The 17,088-nt window shown below is 34.7% G+C and overlaps 1 long non-coding RNA gene across 1 annotated transcript; it reads left to right on the top strand.

The window, feature by feature from the left end:
* Nucleotides 1-5,694: 5,694 nt before the first annotated feature.
* Nucleotides 5,695-9,144, top strand: LOC103884544. Its single transcript, XR_002522145.2, has 3 exons — nucleotides 5,695-6,001; nucleotides 6,222-6,274; nucleotides 9,085-9,144. It is a non-coding gene; the product is annotated as an uncharacterized LOC103884544 (long non-coding RNA).
* The last annotated feature ends 7,944 nt before the right edge of the window (nucleotides 9,145-17,088 follow it).

The following is a 17,088-nucleotide window of genomic DNA, read 5'->3' as shown; positions in this document are numbered from 1 at the left end:
ATAAAATATGCTCCTGAAATGGATCATTCTGCTGCTCGGGGAACATGCAATAGAGGCTTAGCTGAAATAAAGAAAGAACAAAGCTATGACATCCAAAAATAAAATCAAAGCGGATCAAGTTGGAGTTATTTATATATACTGATACTGGACTCAGTATTCTAAACACTTCACAGCTGTTCAAAATTTGAGAAGAAGAAATCAACTATATCACTAACATCTCCTTGGCTAGAGGGTACTTGGACTCAGTATATCTGTCCTCCATCTACTACTAGCAGCCACTGCTACAATGACTGTCTCTGGTCTCAGCTTCAGTTTAAAGTTGTGGTAAAGAAGGCTAGATCTGATATCAGACAATGTGGGTTAAAATCCAAGCCATGTAACTTCTTGATTCTGTGACCTTAGATTAGCTAGTTCACGTTTTAAATCCCTGCTTTTCCATTTTCACAATGGGAAAAATAGTTGTTCTTGATTTCTGGGGTTGTGGTGAGAATTCAATGAAATAACCCATGCAATGAAATAACCCAAATTACTAAAGCACTCAGTCCCGCTTCTGGCTTATACATTCTCTATAAGGATTAACAATTACTGTTATTAAAATAAGGATATAAAACTGGGCCCATGGTTACTACACCTGAAACCTCCTCCTAACTCCAGTTAGATGTAAAAGGATAAAATGCAGAGAGTACTTAAACTTCTTCAGCATATGCACCTATATTTTCCTCTCCCAAACCCCACATCTCACTGTAACTCAATGTTGAGCCTTGATATTTTCTTGATATAAACTTGATATTTTCTTCATATTTCCTAGTACTTCTTCACTGATAGTCAAACTTAAGATCTAATGATCTCCTAAAAACAAACTTCACTCGTGGCATGCCTAAGAAATTGTTCTCTCTGGGCTCACATTGGCTCAGGCAGACTGAGGCAATATGTGGAGGGTGCCATTTCTTTGCTTTGTGCCATGGTTTCCTTCTCAGTAGAAAGTCTTGTCAAACCCCAGCCTAAATCCGGAATCTTTTTGATCCTAGAGAATCATCAGTGCTTCCTGGTCACTTTGTGATTTCCGTTTATTTTTCCATCTCTTACCCCCTATTGTCTTGCTTTCCCTATTTTCACCATGCCATTCCTTTCTGTCTGCCTTTCCTCTTCTCTCTTTTGTTCTTATTTCTTTCCTGTCATCATTCTTTAACACTCCCACAAAAATAAGAGTAAAATTATCAACAAAACCACTTTGTGGTAACTTTTAACCTGGTACCCCATAGATGGATCCCAGGGGGTTCAGGGGTTCCCTGGGAGTAAATGAAAAAATAGTCTGTGTGATTGTAAGAGGGGAGAAGGGGAAGTAGAGAAACACATGTGTACTTGTGTTCCTAAGGTTAAAGTATATTGTTTTTCATCATATTCCAAAAAATCTATGATATTAAAAATGTTAAGAGCCTTTGTTAACTTAATCTAAATACGATAGGATTATTTTAATATGCATTAATCGTTAGACATCAAGAGATAAAAACATGAAGATGATGAATCCTCAACCAATATTTATTGTGTAATGTTTAGGAAATAAAGGAGTCTCAATCTTTGCCCTCAAGAAATTCACAGTCTACCTAGGAAGAATAAGTTAATTTTAAAAACAAGAATGTTCCTGTGTTAGTTTGCTGAGAATGTTGGTTTCTAGCTTCATCCATGTCCCTACAAAGGACATGAACTCATTCTTTTCTATGGCTGCATAGTATTTCATGGTGTATATATGCCACATTTTATTTATCCAGTCTATCATTGATGGGCATTTGGGTTGGTTCCAAGTCTTTGCTATTGTAAATAGTTCTGCAATAAACATATGTGTGTATGTGTCTTTATAGTAGAATGATTTACAATCCTTTGGGTATATACCCAGTAATGAGATTGCTGGGTTAAATGGTATTTCTGGTTCTAGATCCTCGAGGAATCGCCACACTGTCTTCCACAATGGTTGAACTAATTTACACTCCCACCAACAGTGTAAAAGTGTTCCAATTTCTCCACATCCTCTCTAGCATCTGTTGTTTCCTGACTTTCTAATGATCACCATTTGTGAGAGTTGAACAATGAGAACACATGGACACAGGGAGGGGAATATCACACATTGGGGCCTGTTGGGGGTTGGGGGGCAAGGGGAAGGAGAGCATTAGGACAAACACCTAATGCATGTGGGGCTTAAAACCTAGATGATGGGTTGATTGGTGCCTCAAACCACCATGGCACATGTATACCTATGTAACAAACCTGCACGTTCTGCACATATATCCCAGAAATTAAAGTATAATAAAAAGATTTTTAAAAGAATGGGGTATTTAATTTAATTTTTATTTTATTTTGGTTATCACTTTTGTTGTATTTTATGTTAGTAAACAGTCTGTGCGCAGCAAGTCTGGGAGAGACTGGAGGCTGAGGTAGGACAATCTTAAAATAGTCAGGCATGATATAACAAAGGAATAGGAAATAAATCTTCAGAACAAAGTAATTTGGGGGAAAATGTGAATTTGCAATTAAGAAAATTACATTTCAAATTATCACTAAATAATCAGATAAGAAAATAAACAAAGTGGAGCTGGGGTAAATTTAGTAAAGTTGACACAGATAACTGGCGATCCTCATATGAGCTGTATACATAACACAATGTGGAAAAGAGCCATATTTCAAGAAATGAGAAAATGAATTTGTCAGATGTAGAGCCCAAATGGTCTGAGAGAGAACAGAATAGAAGGCCAAAGGAAGACTTTTTTTAACTGCAGAAAACCTAAGCACATTTTTTTTTTTTTTCCCCAGAGAATGAGCTGCCAGCCTTCACTTATTTCTTCATTTTTTGGAAACTTAGGCTTAAAATAACATGATAGTTGGTTTCCTTTTGATTACTGAAGGATGCATACAGTACTGAGTTATAAATGTTCTAGGAAGTTATAGAGACTATGAAGAAGCTGCACCTACCACTTGTTTCAGGCTCAGTGACTAGCTGTAACAAACAAATGGAAGTAACTAATAGCAGACTCCAAATTATTCATTCATTGCAAGGAGAAAAAAAACACTAATCACTGTAATTATTGCTGAGTCCACAGAAGCAGTCTGTAATACAAAATATGTCAGCATTGTTTCCTAAATGTAAGTATACAAAAGCATACACAATTATACAATGATGAAAATAATAAATGGGTTTTAATCATTCAGTCTGTTGGGATACTCATTTTTTAAAAAAGTCAAAAGTTAAGAAATAGAAATTTGTTGCATGAGATAAGGCTTTGGTGACAGTAAGAATAAGTTCTAGAAACTGAATTTCTGGTTTAGTTTTATTAGAACCAGGCCACCATAGTGGGTATTCCAGCATTTCTGCTTGTGGCTAGAACTCTGGGTAGAGCTCTTGGAATCTGTCACTTTTTTAGTATAATCTCTTCATTAGATACCTTCAAATGAAGTTTCCTTCAATTCCTATGTATAATAGGAGAACACAGAGTTTCCAAGAGAGACTGACTCTGACCCTGATAACTATAGATTTTATTTATTAAAACAATAAAACATAGCACCATAATATTTTCATATCAGTAAATATCCTCTGCTACTAATGAACCTCAAAAAAGCATTTTCCTGGATCTGCATGAAACATACCACACATGAAGCAGACAGTGCCTAAATATTTATACATTAATATATTTAGCAATATGTTAGATGTAAGAATAAGGTACAATGGGTGGTAGAGTAGTTATTCTGGACAAAATCCTGACAGAAAATTGCCAAGTGATTTATTAAAGCTATAAAATTTCACATAACTCTATGAAAATATATGTGTGTGGGAAATACAAGAATTAGCCAATTAGGTAGAGATAAATAGATGATAGATAGATGATAGATAGATAGATAGATAGATAGATAGATAGATAGATAGATAGAAGAATATCCTAAAGTTTTCTTAACATTGTTACATAGCTTTGATAATGGAAAAACACATTGTTTTAAGAAAATCAATTTGAGGATAAATCTTGTATAGTTTCCATTGACCTAAATGAATGAGACCATAATTTGGCTTATGAGGCTGAGATTTTTTTAATCAAGACTTGTTTTATTGAATATTATAACATTTTTGGATGGTTGGAAGATTAAAAACCAAATTCTTTATTGTAGATTTAGGTTTTTGCTTTGCTTCTGATTTTTTGGTCTTAAAACTTCTTATTTTCATCATTTTATTTATTTGTTGTCACCTTTCCTAAGAAATTTGGGAAGATAAGAAATGAGTGGAGATGAAAATCAAACCTTTTAACTCCTAGAACAACCTTTTAGAGGCAGTAAAATCCAATAATTCATTCTTTTATTTTCTAGTTAAATACTTTCTAAGTGCCTACTCTGTGCCAAACATTGAATTACACATAGATTATAGAAGATAAATATTTTTTAAAAAAACTCTTATAGTCACTATGTATAGAGATGTGTATGTGTGTATTCACTGACAAGTAATAAACAAATTTATGCATTCTAACTCAGTTTCTGCTTACTCAGTTGAAAAAAAAAAAATTCTATTATAGCATTACAGCCTGGATATAAAAGTTTCAACAGACTTTTTCCTCTTCTGATTTCCATTCTTTAATTGTTTAAAACAATTTTTTCAAGCCCTATTTCCAATCACAATATGCATCCTCTGTAGTTTCTTTGGCAAAGCAAATCAAAGAAGGATCAGCCATTCCAGACGTTAGTCTGAATAGATTATCCAAATCTTCCCCCTGATTGTCAGAGAGGAATGCAGATTGCCTGCCCACTGAACACTGTGATGCCATTCAATGACAGAACATTGCTCTTGGACTTTGAAATTGGGGGACCACAAAGTTCATCAGAGTACAGCTGAACAGGCTCTCAGACAGAGACACAATAAATCACCTGCTGGTCATATATTCCCTTTGTTTACTTGCCTCCGAGATAGTCCATTCCTTTAGCCCATTACTAAATCCTTGATTTCTGACAGCAACCATCCATTCCTGTGAAGCGCCACCCTTGCCAAGTTGAGATAAAATATCTTCAGAGACGGCTATTTTACAGTTTAATATTTTAGATAAAGCTGTTGGTTGATTTAGGACTTTTTGGTGGCAAGGTTAATATCACTTAGCTTGTTCATATCTTTTATTTGTTGATTGGTTTATTCTAAGCTTGAGAAAGGCACAATTCCATTTGGTCTTATTCATCCTTCCATCCTTCCAACCTGGGAATCTGTATCTCATTGAATACAGAACTGAGTTGGATCGATTACGTACTTTAAAAATAGCTGCATTGTGGGCATAGATTACTATGGGAACATTTTTAGACATTTCACATTCTTCCACAGTGGGTACCATAAAGTCATGGCCATGAAGGCTTGCCGAGAACAGCTAATGAGTATCCACATTCCGGTCGAGAGGTACTGTTCTCAGCATTATTTGGCTTCATTGTTATGTTTCCCTCAACGGTTGTCATAAAGTGTCCTGAAGCTATTCTAAGCATACTCTATTTTCACAATGTCCTCCAAGAACCTTAGGTGAAAGGCAATGGTGACAGAAACAAACTAATATAATTATATTTCTGTCAGGAAATGTACCAACAAATAAGTAAAATAATGAAAATCAAAAGTTTTAAGACAAAAAGACATCAGAGGCAAAGCAAAAACCTAAATCTACAATAAAGAATTTGGTTTTTAATCTTCAATAGTGTTATCATTCAATTAAACTTCAGAAAATTGTAACAGCTAGCAAGAAAAAAAAATGTTCTGGGAAGATTTATTGTTCTCATAAAAAGATAATACATGCGTAGAATAAAAGCTTAAGATCCCACATGATTATAAACTCAGCTATTCTATTAATGTAATGGACTAATGTGTTTGTATGTGTGTGTGTTTCTGGTTTTTGTTTTTGTTTTCAGACTGGCAACTGTTTCAATTACGCGCTAACTCCTGCACCCCTGGTCATCACTACCTGAATATGAATTATCACTGGCAAAACTTTAGGTTACTTAGGTCAGTTCTCAATTCCATTTATAGCTGAAAACTATACTTTATACTAAAAACTATATTTTATACTAAAAATTTAGTATAAATGTTTTTCCAAGAGAAAATAATACTGAATTTTCCATGAAGGATTCCATTGAACAACTATTTTGGGTTATTGTTACTTGTCATCTATAAGGAATTTTTGATAATATATGGCCTCTAATGGTTTTATTTTTCCTCTATGTAGCTTTATCCACCTGGTTTTACTTTGAGAAGCTATCTTTCTCAGCCTGTGAACAGGTAAATCTTGATTCTATCCTGCTTTCCTTTGAGACTTGCTTTTCCAGTTTTATTTCTCTTAAAACCTGGTACAGTTAAGAAGAATTCAAGTGACTAAAACTTGGTTCATGGAAGTCCATCTCTTAGGATGCTCAATTTTGAGTTAGCTACTAAAGGACAGCATAGCGTTCTTTCCCTTTTGGGCGGGACACTATTTACTATGCCACTCCTCTATCACTTATACACTGAGTGTCACCTCTCTTTTTTATTCAACATTTTTTCTATGTATGGTGCTTGGATTCTGTGGGATACCTACTGGGTCATAAGGTATACATCTATTTTATTTAACAGAGCAGTAACATAATCAACAAAATTGACAAATTACTCGATGCCAGGCTATTCTAAATGCTGTAAACAGAAACAAAGTAAATCCTCATGAAGCTCATATTCCTGAAAAGAGGATAGACAATGAACAAATATACAAAAAGAGATGCAAGAGGAGATGGTGGGTTGGAAGTAGAATATACAAGTACATATAAACTCTGGCATTTGTACTTTAAGTTTGGATGAAAATCATAAATTTGAGTTCCAGCCACAAAACTATGTAAAGTCACGTAGAAAGTGTGCATAGATGAACACACACTGAGCTCTGATGCCCTTTAAGATTTAGAGATTAAAAATATTAGAAGGAGCCAACAAAGGAAACCAAAAAATCAATGGCAGGTAAGATAGGAAGAAAACCTAGAGGTGGTGTCCCAAAAACCAGCCTTTCAAAAATAGACAACAGTGTCATGCTGCAGACTGAAATTAATTTTGAATTTAAAAATGTGGAGATCATTGGTGGGGCTGGTGAGATCTCATTTGATACAGTTGTACTCAAACAATGGAATGGAGTTGTCAGAGAATTAAGGAAGAGGACTTAAAGACAGTTCTCTTTTCAAATCATTTTGAGGATATTTGCTAGAAAGTGGAGAAGAGAAATGGGGCAATGACTGGGGGTGGAGAAGTGGCAAAAGAGAATTTTCATAAGATGGAAGATAATACAGTATGCTTTTAGGTTTCTGGGAATTAGTTAAGCCAGTAAAGAGATTAAAAATTATGATTCAGGAGAAGGAAGAATTCCTTAAGCATTATTATTAAGTTGCTGAGAAATGATGAGGTTTCAAATACAAGTGGAAAATGTACCCATGACAGGAAAATGGACAATCCATGCATAATAACAGAATGGAACCAAGAGATTATGGGCACAGATGTAAGTAGGGGAGATGGAGAGGAAATGGGATAATACAGTGAAGGAAAATGTGGAACTTTCCTTTCCTCTATTTTCTGCATCATTTGGCTCCTATCTGACCTCAAAGCCTCTTCTACCTGCTACTCTTTTGCCTCCCCTCACCCACTTCCAATAAGCTTTTTATGCTTCAGAATATAAACTGCCTGCATAGTCCATTTTTTCTGCCTCTAGGTCTTCATTTGTCTGGTTATTTACCTTCCTCACTCTGTTATCTAGCAAACTTGTACTCATTTTTCTTAAAATAAAGACTTTTTGTAAAAGTCTTAGCGTGTATTTCTCTGACTCATCCAGTAGCTTTGATAAAAAAATAAAAAATAAAAACTTAATGTATTGTATGATTCTCCATAAGGCTGTGCCTGCAAAAGTACCTGTTACGTTGAACTCAGTCATTTGCTGATTCCAGATACATATCCAATACCTACTACGGGTTAGGCACTGTCCTAGGTATTGGGATACAGCCGTGCACCAAAGACCTTGCCTTTATGAAGCTTACGTTCTGGTGGTTTTCCTAGAGAGCACGTCTTTAATGAAACACCACACCCTTAAAATGATGTGTCAACTTTAGAATTTACATTTGCTTATTGTCTTAGTCTCATTTTCCTCTCTGGGGCTAGAATATACCTAATCAGAAAACAAGTTTGTAAGTGCGTGCCTAACAGAACTGTGACTTAAAAATGTGGTTCTGCAGCTCAAAATCCTAATAAAAACCACCATGTTTTGAGGTTTCTCCCCCTAAGGATATGGATTTCTAAAGCTGCCATAGCATTTATGATGGAAATTATGGTAAAGCACATGTTTCTTAGAACCAGCTGAAAACTGACATACCGGGGCATTGGCTGCTCCATGCATTTTTGTTTGTTTCATTGTTTTTTGTTTGTTTGTTTGTTTTTTCCTGTTTTGTTTTGTTTTGTTTTTATCTACAAGGATCTGGACACATGGATCAGCGTCTTCATATTCATTAGATTCATTATCCTTTCCGACACTGAATTGTTATCCACTGGTAGCCTTTAATATTTGTAAGATAATTGTCAAATCTGAAGTAAAATTTGCATATGATTATATCCCCCCCCCCGAAAACAAGCAATCTACATTTTGCTATTAACAGGATTATTTAAAACAGACATGGTTTTACTACAACAGTGATCCATCATAACCAAGAAGGAAAATCTTACACCACCCTGTTCTAAATTACTAGAATCACTAACTTTATATCTCATTTTTGGAAGGCAATTCAAGATGCAAGTTTGTTTTCCATTACCTGACATAAGTTTAAGAAATTGATGAAACCATCTCCAATACAGCTTATGTAATTCAAAATATTGGCTGCATGTTGGCTCCAATTTATTCTCTGGGCCCAGGGAAAGTTTGAGCAAGACTTTGGAACTGTCTATTATTAAAGAAACGCTGAGAATTTAAGTGATCATTGAAAATTGGTAAAATATAAAATAAGTTTTAGATTTAAAATGGTACTTTTTCATCACCAAAATGACATTTAGAATATTTATTCTGAACAAATTCCTCTTCTCTTTTTTGCTTTCAGGATTTAACTGCAAGATAATTACACATATTGGGTTACCAACTCCTTTTTCTCATAGCACAGCATTAGGTATTGTCCCTTTTAGGATGAATAGCAGAGAGAGAAGGGTCAGTTACCCAGACCCCTGTCATTCTCTCCTCCATCTAGGATTATTTTAATGAAGGGGAGAATCCACATCAACATATTTCGGTTAAGAGAATAGAGGTCTGGATTCCACCTGATGCGTCTTTCCCCATCCATTAAAATCTGCTATCTAAACAGGAGAATTGCCATTACTCTTCTTGCATCAATCTTGCTCAACTGCAAATCCCTCAGTCTTTGTCTGCAAGGTCAAAGCACGGAGTAACTGAAAGATAACTGCATGGGAAAGAAAGATGAAGACAGCCTTCGTTCCTACCCCAAATTTCCAGTGTGCCCCAAATACACACACTTATGTATCACCTAATGTTACACTGAGGCCACCCTTACATTGCCTCCTTAGATCAATTTATTTGGAAAGGAGAAACAAACCCTGAATACTCTGTTACTAGGAAGGATAGATAGCAATTGGTTAAATAACTTTTGATTTGAATAAGTTCTGTCGTATTATTTCATGTATTTGAACATTTTGAAGTCATTTCCCCAAAGTCATTAATTCCCAAATTTTCCTGCCTAGAGTTGTTTGTTTGTTTAAAAATATTTTATTATTGTAAAAAAGTTTATGTTTAACACTGCATAAATTGTCACAAGCTGAACCTACCCATGTAACAAAACATCCAGACTAAGTAGAACATTCTCAGTATCTCAGTCACTTACCTGCTTCCTCACTGTCACTTCTCTCCAAAACTTAATTACTATCCTGATGTTTAACAGCACAGATTAGCTCTGCCTGGCCTTGTACCATAGAGATTTTTTTCATATCTAAATACAATAAAATACCATTATTGATGCTGTAATCAAATCCAGTTTTGCCCAGATGTAGCAAAACTTAACATAATAGAAATCAATTTTTGAAATAATTGATACAAGTAGGAAGTAAATAAACCAATATATCTACTTATCCAGGAAATCCTGAAATTCTTTCAAAATATTTGATTTTTAAAGCTACCTTGTGGGATTTTCTTCACTTATTAAAACACAAGCAGCTGATCTATATTTGTTTCCACTTCCATCTCCAAGCCCCCCAGTAGACACAGTCTCCTTTTTGAGAATCAAATACTCCCATGCTTCTCTACTGAATGGCTAACTTGTGAACTGCATACAAGCTGATGGTAATTATAACCAATGTTTCAGGAACTAATGCTAAAATGAAATGTACCTGCAGTTTCCGACTGGGGAGGGACACTGTTCCTCTCTGTGCAGCTGCTTTGCTTTCTGCCCTTCTCGCCAACATCAGTACCAGCATCAGTTTTCTCCTGTGGTTTTCCTGTTGGGATCCAGCCAGGCTTCATTTCCTGCCTATCCAGTGATCCATCCCAGCCCTCTTAATCAGCTACTCTGCTGTGACCCACTCCTTGGCTCCTTACCTCAGGCTCAGGAGACCTTGGAGCTTGAAAACCATGGGTTGTTTCTATCCTCTTTCTCTGATTTCCTTCACCCTTTCACATGGTCCCATATGAATATTAATAATCACATTTTCTTACTCAGAGATGTTCAGATATGGAAAGATCATGTCTTTGGTTTAATCAGATACAAGAACAAATAGACTTGTGGATACTGCACACTTTTGTAAGTGATCTGAACAGCAAGCTTTGAAGAGCTGATAGGCTGTCACTTCCTTAAAAGGTATATGATTTTTTGTGATAAATATTATGTTTAGTAAAAGTACTGCCTAATGAGTATGCCACAAAATGTGTAAATTCATCACTGCTAATTGCATGTTCATTATAAAGCCTTTTCTATATAGCTTTGTTGGTTAAAATATTTCCCCATTGCACAGCCAAAGGGCACCTTTTCCATTGTATTCTATGTTATGATGGGAAGATGAGAGTGACATTCACATGGACTATAATTGGCCTTGTGCCCATCTAAATCCAGGATACTGGTTGCAAGTTAGATATGGTAAGACATCATAATTATATTATTTTATTACACCCTCAGTATCTTCGGATAAACAATTCAACATTTCCTGCTGGGACTGGCAGTGTAGCCTACCTTAAAAATAGGAAGAGGAATTTATAAACTGGAAAAATTATTATTAAACATCAGCATACTATCACAATAATAAATAAATAGCACTAGAATGCTATTGTTCGCATGAGGTACTACTTAATTAGTAGAAAATCTTTGTAGGGCTACATGCAACCATTTGCCTTAAAGCTAAAATGTGGCCTATAAAATGGTATTTAAGAATTCTACACTAAACCTGGTTTAGGATTCACACTGAAGTCCACTAGGGATGAAAACATGTATTTTCTTCCTTCAGTTCACTAAATTGTAGAAGTTTGTATTCTAGGCAATCTCAGAATTGGAGAAACCTAACACTAACATTGCTGGATACTGTCATCAACAATTTACAAGAAAAGTAAAACAGGAACTTCATTGATTGAACAATAGCTATGTATATTCCTATTGAAATAATCTCACATGACTGGAAAATGTCCTGTACAAAAGCTTTCTGAGGAAAAAAAAAAAACTAAGTAAATTTTCATTGCAATAGCTGGCAGTACAGTCTGTTATGTGGAGTTCTAAATTCACCTCAAAGGTATTCCTAGCTGTCCTGGGGTCTTCATTGTTTAAAATTAGTGATTACTTCAGTAGAAATCAAATATATGCTAGGATGTTCAGCCTAACTCTCATTCTTTAGCTGCTGGGTGAATATTTTTTCAATTTTAATATTTAGATTGCCAAAGACAGATATAATTGGTCTAGTTTGCAGAAATATTTCATCATTATCCTGGTCTAGCAACCGAGATATCAACTCTAAGTTAATAACAGTTCTACCTCACAGCACAATGCTGTGAACCATGTGGAAATCTCAGAAATTCATACTGACTAGACTATAACAAGGAAATATGCTATAAAGAAGGCATGCAACTCACCCTTGGTAAAGAGAAATATTGTAGAGTCAATTTAGTTTGTTATTTTTTTTAGCAGAACTAGTTTTTCAGTTCATTATAATGCCCCAGACCAGGATAAATTAACCAATTTATTCATTTTTCCAGTTTTCAGGCTATCTACCATATATAAGACTCTATATTAGGTACTGGAGTGAAATTCAAGGATGAATTAGACACAGCTATTATTTATTAGAAGTTCACATTATGCCTCTAGTAGAAGATGGGACTACATCTTACAAAGTAATTCTTCCTCAACAAACTTTTTGCTAGTTTGTTTTAGGAATAATTCAAATAGTTGGGCAGACATCGACTTTCTTAACACTATTAGACAAAACACATGTACCAGGAAAACTGTATGAGCATTTTGATTTCCCAATTTGTTCAATCCTGTTTTATTGAAACAAAGATGGGAAGAAAAGCAAATGGAAAATAAGAATAATAAAATTAGCCGGGCGCGGTGGCTCAAGCCTGTAATCCCAGCACTTTGGGAGGCCGAGACGGGCGGATCACGAGGTCAGGAGATCGAGACCATCCTGGCTAACATGGTGAAACCCCGTCTCTACTAAAAAAAAAATACAAAAAACTAGCCGGGCGCGGTGGCGGGCGCCTGTAGTCCCAGCTACTCGGAAGGCTGAGGCAGGAGAATGGCGTGAACCCGGGAGGCGGAGCTTGCAGTGAGCTGAGATCCGGCCACTGCACTCCAGCCTGGGCGGCAGAGCGAGACTCCGTCTCAAAAAAAAAAAAAAAAAAAAAAAAAAAAAAAAAAAAAAAAAAAAAAAAAAAAAAAAAAGAATAATAAAATTAGACAATGTTTATTATACACCTATTACAGATAAATCTCAAAAAAAAGTGCCTTTAGTAGAAAATAAAGCCATAAATAAAATGGAAGAGGAATGGGAAATGTATTGGAAAGGGTAACAGGGGCTTCAAGATTAAAAATTTTTGAGAAAATTTCTCATCTGAGCCCCAAGGAATTAAAAACAGAATACATTTGCTGGACTAGATATTATAATTAGGTAGGAGGATGAGAAAAGAAATATGCTAACTCAGGGAAAGCTAAATGGACAGAATGCAATTTAAGAGCCATTTGGGTAGAGAGGGAGAGGAATGACAGGCAGAATGGAAGACAGAGGAATAGTTGAGTATCAAGGACAGAATTAAAGGTAAGAGGTGCAGAGAAACAACTATGGTCTTGTTAGACAACAGGTTGTCATATTTGAAGAATACACCAACTCATGAAGAATAAACACACAGTAACAGCAAAAAAAAAAAAAAAAAAAAAAGATTTATAGAGCAAACATAGTGTGTCTCTTGTGTATTGTGATCAATATACTTTTTTTCCTTAAGGAAAACCTCCTTCCAAAATATAAACAACATGAAACCATTTGAGAAGTGGTGAATAAGCAATCGTTTCACATTCAAATGTCTATCATATCTTTTGCCAGAGAAACTTTCTCACCAAAACATTGCTTATTCCCAAGATTTAAAAAAAAAAAGAAAGACTATCAAAACATACTTAACCCACTGTTCATTCTTTTTCATTGTTTATCTGAATTGAGATTTGAGACAAGGCTGAATTTATGGTTCATACAAGTAAGTCTACATTTCAAGGTAGATCAATTCCTTTCCATAGTATCCCAATACAAGATGCAGAACATTCCTGAGGGATTACACAACTGTTTCTCAGTCAAATGTTATTGGACTTCCACAACCTGAGGCAGTAATCTTCCTGAAAGGCACATCCTGGAACAACTAATCACTATATTTCGTAGTTGTAAAACTAGAAAAAATATCAAGGCAAAAAGTTCACATGTACATGCTTTCTTAGATTAATGGAACAGTTCTGATCTCACTGGCCACCAATAAAGATGAACCAAAGATGTTCATCTTCCAGCAACCACATAATTTACATAAAAATGACATAAATATCATCAACTGCTGTTGAATGAGGATATGTGTTGACAGGTGTCATAAAAATCTTTAAACCACAACGAACATCTTTAAATATGATTCGTGTTGCTTTGCTTAACCAAACTCTGAGTTGCATTCATTTGATATTAGAAATATAAAATTCAAATGTGATATAGGACCTAAACATAAGTTGTTCCTGTGGTAAGAGCAAATACAAAATTGTAAGAAAACACCCAGGATTTTCTTCCCTTCTTTAAAGCTCATGAGTTTTTTATTAAATGTGTTAAGTGTGCAAAGATTTAAAATAGAAACTGTTTAATCCATATGATTCCAGTTAAGCTGGTAGTAGTGGTAAGGCAGGTCAAACATAGAATGTTATTTTACATTTAAACTCAGTTTTAGGTCGGATTGGAATTCATATGTATATGACTTTCTATGTATAACAGTATACATATCTACACATTTACACATACATACAAATGTGTGATATATACACACATATATATACACACATATGTGCATGTATACACAAACATTATTGCATGAGAGAATTGTTTAAATAATGAGAAGGCCTATAAAGATTTTCTGTATACCATTATACTTACTATCAACAATAATGTAGTATATCCTTAAAAATTGCCTAGAGGGTAAATCTGATGTTATTTGTTCTGATCACAATTTTATAAATTGGAAAATGTAGTTTTAATGAGTAACTTAAAATGTCTGAGTTAGAAAAGTCTTAAGAAGAATAGTAAAATATGCTGGATTAAGTGATATTTCATATAATTACTCAAGAGTTCTAACAAAAAAATCAGCAAGAAGATTTTACTTTATCAAGGAGATCTAAAACCAATGCTTTTGCGAGGTGCATTAAAATAATACTTTATTTCCAGGTGCTCCAGTCCCCTAGAATTACAAAATAATAACATTTTCACAATACTCTGCATCAGGTATTTTTCTAGCTGCTTCACAACCGTTAACCCATTTAATCCTCACAAGAAACTTGTGAATCAGGTACTATTTTTATTACCTCCATTATACAGACAAGAAAACTATGGCACCAGAGAGGTGAGAAACTTGAATTAGTAAATGTCAATATCAGATTTTGATATTGAACTAAGGTAGTCAGGAAACAGTGTCTGTGATCTAAACTACTGTACTACAATGCCTTCCTCAAAATGCCATTATATGATTCTCTCCATTGTGTAGGAAAGGAAAACCACCAAAAAATTCTAAACTCCATTTCTTAGTATTTTTTAATCCAACATAAGTAAAGGTATCTACTCAAATATCTACTTTTTCATCTATTGATAATTCTCTCTTGGATGTCAAAAATGATGCCATTTATGAGTATCTGGGAAAATGTGGTATTGAAAGAGGTTTAGAAAATTGAGGTTGGCCACTGAGAGAAATAATATGCTAACATCTACACTTGAAGAGTTTGCACATTTCTTCATTGATTCATTGATTCAGCAAACATTTGTTGAGCATCTACTACAGAGATATAACTATAAACCAAAACTTTCATTGTGCAGAATTCATCTTAAAGAGAGTCATTATAGTTCGATCAGAGAGTATGACAAATTATCGATTGGTTATATACAGGAGACAACTCAAAATTAAATAAATGGACAAGTCTAAAGTTACACATTGGGGATCACTAACAAAGAGGTAATAATAAAAATTTTGAGAATTGATGAATACTCCTAAATTGTAATAAGGAACTTTAGAACCTGAATTCATTTTTAGGAAACAGTCAAAACTGGAGGAAGAGAAAAAGAAAGGAACAAAGAATGTAACCAAAGATTTAAAGAAAGAGTCAACTCAGGAAATCTATTAGAAGTAAAAAGCTTAACCAAGTATGTCAAATATGGCAGAATGTCAAAGAAATAAAGGATTTGCAAATCTTAGATTAATAGCCTGATATTTCCAGAGAAAGATTTCATTAGAGTAGCGAAGTAGAAGACAAAGAGGTAAAGAGAAATATATACAATTAAAGCAAAACATCCAGCAACTTAAAAAAAGAAGCAATTAAAAAAATAGGAAGGAAGGAAGGGAGCTAGAGAGAAGAGAAAAGCCAAAATATGTTATATTGTCATCACTTTTTAATGCATGAGTTAACTATGAATGTCTACTATGGTAGCTTCATAATGTGCCAACTTGTCTAAGTTGAACTACATTTCCCAGAATCCTCTTTTTGTTTTCATGTAGGGTGGGTCACAAGAAGAAGTCCTACAAAATATCTGGGGCACCAAAGGAAAACAACAGCCATTTATAACTCACACATTTTGTCACTTATCCGCTGATTCTCCTCAGGGTATCCCTTTCCTTTCTTCTAGACCTATAACCAGAATCAGGTCCCAGCTAAACCAAAAGTGTGATTTACAAAATGTGACCTACAATTTGACATACACATCAAAAGAACTGCATGATTTTTCTAGTATATATTGACAGAGGCCCAGGCAATATGTATTAGAATGCATCTTAAGTTTATGAGATCAAAGTGAAAGGCCTAAAAGTCAGAATAAATTTACTGATATGAGAATAAATTTATTGAAATAGAGATTTCAGATTTGATATATTAGCAGGAGCAGCTAGGAATGGCTGTATAATTTGCCTGGTTGATTAACTGGTATATAACAAAAAGGTAGTCTACATTAAATGAAGTTGATATGCCAGAATTTCCTTTATAGAAGTAGAGCAGGGGTCAGAAAACATTTTTCTGAATGTAATTTTTTTTTCTTTTGTGGGTTATATTGTTTGTGTTGTGACAATTCAACTCTGCCATCGTAGCATGAAAGAAGACATAGAAAATATGTAAATGAATGAGCCTGAATATGTCACAATAAACATTTACATCTGTTTACAAAACACCTATTTACAAAATACAAAATTACAAACATCTATTTACAAAATAAATAGTAGGCTGGATTTGCCTCAACACTGTAGTTTGCTGACACCTGCTATAGAGGAAGGTATCCAATGGCTTAGGGAGATTGGAATCTTAGAATGAGTTTATCATGACAGATCTGCTCACCTACCTCATGAGGTTCCAGAG

The sequence above is a fragment of the Papio anubis genome, chromosome 3 (assembly GCF_008728515.1).
Source record: "Papio anubis isolate 15944 chromosome 3, Panubis1.0, whole genome shotgun sequence".
NCBI classification, from domain to species: Eukaryota; Metazoa; Chordata; class Mammalia; order Primates; family Cercopithecidae; genus Papio; species Papio anubis.
The sequence above is the reverse complement of the archived record's forward strand: the minus strand, read 5'-3'. Positions and strand labels throughout refer to the sequence as shown.